Source organism: Schistocerca piceifrons, chromosome X (genome assembly GCF_021461385.2).
Source record: "Schistocerca piceifrons isolate TAMUIC-IGC-003096 chromosome X, iqSchPice1.1, whole genome shotgun sequence".
Lineage (NCBI taxonomy): Eukaryota > Metazoa > Arthropoda > Insecta > Orthoptera > Acrididae > Schistocerca > Schistocerca piceifrons.
Genome location: NC_060149.1, coordinates 464740548 through 464744627, shown reverse-complemented (window position 1 = coordinate 464744627; position 4080 = coordinate 464740548). Strand labels below are relative to the sequence as shown.

Genomic DNA, 4080 nt, shown 5'->3' with positions numbered 1-4080 from the left:
GTGTCAAAAATCTACAGGTACCAGTCTTAGAATGGTGGCCCCTATTTTGACGGGAACCGAGGTTGGAATCTTCCTACACGTCGGTCAGGAGGCTTGAAGATGGCGTAATATATCGCCGAAACTGGTAGCCCAAAAAAGTAGCAATTTGCAAATTAGACGGCTGAAAGATGTTTGATTTGAAATCCTGTATTGAATAGCTGAGGTCCCGCAACCGTTTCTGAAAAGATGGACGTACAGAGATATGGTAAAGAAGTTGCTATTCAAGCATATTTCATTCTTTGCCGGTGATAATGATACTATACTGTGCGCGAAGAGCGTTCCTGAGATGACGCACTGCAAGTTTCACCTGGATCCGGGTGTGCCCATTTGGATCGGTGACAGCAGATACCGTAGGCCAATGGTTTTCCACCTTTTTGAGTTCGTGACTCTCCTGACCAACTACTTTGTTTTCGTAGCTTCCCCTTGGGATAACATGTAAAAACTGAAACAATTAATAAAAATATTTACTAATAAATTACTACCTACCTCAATTACTTCTTGTTATATCGCTTATCAAATCTCAGCACCAAAGGAGATACAGTTACCTTCATTTTCTTCTCCATACAAAGTTTAGGTTCGTACTTTGCTTTAATAACACTCACCACCGGAAAACAACGCTCGCAAAGATTGGAGGTTGCAAAAGGAAATTGATTTGTAGCTCAACTTTGAAACTCTTTTCTTATTAAACATCAAACAGTTGGCAATGTCATTGATGAAGACTTCACTTTTAGTGACGAATCTGATGAAAGTTCTATCAACTCTCATTCATCTGCAGAATTGAACTCAGAAGGTGAATCATTACCGAAGGCATTTTGAACCCATTGAAACCTACTACATTTTTCAGGAAAAGTATTTTTCAACATGAAGATGAAGTTCAGATAGATGTCCTTCAATTACTGAAACAATATCTCCAATAAGGCCTATCTCATTGTCGTTTATAAAATGCTGCAAACGTGGAAAGCAGTCCATTTCTCGTCCAACATTCATTTTTCTCTTCTAAAGAAGTAGCTTCTTTTTGAAGGCCGAAACTTTGTCAGTAATCTGAATGAAATGAGTTTCAGTCCTTCCAGGGAATTACTCCGTGAGTTTAACTTCTCAGATATATCACATAAGTGTGCTACCTTTAATAGAAACTTAAAGCACTTACAAGGTAACATTCCCAAATGTCAAAAAACGATCTTGATGAAACTTGGCAGCTGTGTAGAGGGGGGAAAATAATACAACCCGTAATTTTTTTGTTTGTGCCAGATTTCACTTTTAAGGGGTAAAACACACCCCCAAAAGGTAATTTGACATATTACGTTACGTTTTGAGGGAATACATTTGTTTCTCATGGAAATTTGATTTGTAATTAATGTTCTTGAAAATGGTATAATAGAATTTTGTGATAATTTTAACTTTTGCAAAATACCACACCAACTTTAATTGATTCTGAAAAATGAAAACTTTCGTTACAACGTAAATTAAAGAATTGTAATAAAGCTGGTTTCTGAAATACCATTGTCCGCAGCTCGTGGTCGTACGGTAGCGTTCTCACTTCCCGCGCCCGGGTTCCCGGGTTCGATTCCCGGCGGGGTCAGGGATTTTCTCTACCTCGTTATGACTGGGCGTTGTGTGATGTCCTTAGGTTAGTTAGGTTTAAGTAGTTCTAAGTTCTAGGGCACTGATGACCGTAGCTGTTAAGTCCCATAGTGCTCAGAGCCATTTGAACCATTTTTTTGAAATACCATTTTTGGAAAATAAGCTGTACACAATGTGCTGTCAGAGAATTTTCGACATACATAATTAAAATATATAACTATTCATTGTTAATTTAATATATATGCAATGTTGAAAGTACAAAAACATTGTTAGTGTAGGTATTTATTTTACTTATACTTGTTTTATGTTTTCAATTGTTATTTTACGTTTTACATAAATATTATGGTTTCACATACCTGTCTTTCCTCAACTGAAAATAAGTAACTGATTAGTATGGTACATAACCACTGCAATAATGATAATCTATAAACAAATGCTTAAAAATAACATTTTATTATACAATGCACATAAAATGAACGAAATTTCTTCAGATAATATACGTAGGTTAGAACTTAAATAGTGGCAACACTGCTATGGAGACACTATGCAATGGAATCTACTATTGTCGCTGATAGCACACTTTGTTGACATTACTAGCTTACCTCCGAGCAAATGGACTCGGCCGTCCCACGTCACCGGCGTGCGAACAATCGGGGGAAAACACAGTCACTTGTGAGCGAGCGGTCTAACGTAACGGTATCACTATGCTTTCGAAACAGGAATAACGGAGTTGGATCAAGATTGAATGTGCCAGAGGTCGTACAGCACGACAGTGTCATCAAGATCTTCAAGAGGCGTGCGGGGAATCGGCATTGCCTCACAGAACAGTGGAACGTTGGTAAAAGCCTTCAACGAAGGTCGGCAAATTGTGGCAGACATGCATCGGGCAGGTCGTCCTAGCATCTCTCAAGAAAAAGTACATGCTGCTGTTGCCTTAGTGGACAATGATCGACGCCATACGATTCGTGAGCTCGCCTGGAAACCGGATTAGCGCATACGACTGTGCTTCGTATCCTGAAGGAACGCCTGGGCATGCGAAGAAATTTCATCACGATGGGTTCCTCATGAATTGACGGAAATGCAGAAATGGATACGTTACGACGCTGCTCAGATGCACTTGGAGCGCTATGAGCGCGAAGGCGAGGCTTTCTTAAGCTGTATCATAACACTGGATGAGACATGGGCCACATCGTAAGAGCCAAAAATGAAACGCCAGTCCAACGAATAGTGCTATCATAAGACGCCGCGAAAGTCGAGAGTACGTCAGAGCCTCAGTATGGTGAAAGTTATGGCGATTCTCGAGTACGACTGTGATGGTGTTATCCTAACGCATTACGTTTCTCCACGGCAGACCGACAGTGTACAGTATTACTGTTCGTTTCTGGAGTATCACCTGCGACCAGCTTTGCGAAAGAAGCGGCGACACTTTCTGCCCAACCTACCCATCATTTTGCACTACAATGCGCGTGTGCATACAGTGCAAGCTGTGGCTGGTCTGTTCGGTCGATGGGACTGGGAAGTACTGTACCACCCACCATACTCCCCGGGCTTAAGTCCTTGTGACTTTGATTTGATTCTGAAGATGAAGGAACCATTCGCTTCAGAACTGTTCCAGAGATTCGACAGGCAGTAGACGGCTCCATTCGCACCATCAACAGAACAGTCTCTGCTAACGGTACACTAGGTCTTCCACATCACTGGCAACGGGTTCTACACAACGCTGGTGACTACTTTGAAGGACAGTAAGAGGTGCAAACATGTAACTCTTTTATATTGGTTGTGAATAAATAGTTGCCACTATTTAAGTTCCAACCCTCGTACATGACGAAGAACACAATACAAAACAAAATTCAGCAGGATTTCATATTGTCACGGGTGATCCTCTAAATAGCCAACGGCCTTGCCGCAGTGGTAACACCGGTTCCCGTCAGATCACCGAAGTTAAGCGCTGTCGGGCTACGCTAGCACTTGCATGGGTGACCATCCGGTCTGCCGAGAGCTGTTGGCAAGCGGGGTGCACTCAGCTCTACTGAGGCAAACTGAGGAGCTACTTCAATGAGCAATAGCGGCCAAGGTCTCGGAAACTGACATACGGCCGGGAGAGCGGTGTACTGACCACATGCCCCTCCATATTCGCACCTGTTGACGCCTGTGGGCTGAGTGAGGATGACACGGCGACCGGTCGGTACCGTTGAGCCTTCGTGGCCTGTTCGGGAGGAGTTTAGTTTAGTTTTAGATTCTCCAAATATCCTGATTTATATCAGGCATATTTCAGTACATTGGTAAGCCTTGGAAGAAAGAAATGATTATGTAGTAGTGACTGCAGCTTAATTATATTGTTTCTCAAGTGAGGATTGACACCAGAGTCATTCAACAGAACTAGATCTGAAAACCGTCTCATAAAGTTCTTCCAGCATTGATACAAGTATACGTACCACGTCTGCACCGGCGCCGTCGAGT

General features: G+C 42.2%; 1 pseudogene; it reads left to right on the top strand.

The window, feature by feature from the left end:
• The first annotated feature begins 3510 nt into the window (after positions 1–3510).
• LOC124723641 lies at positions 3511–3628 on the top strand (annotated as a pseudogene).
• The last annotated feature ends 452 nt before the right edge of the window (positions 3629–4080 follow it).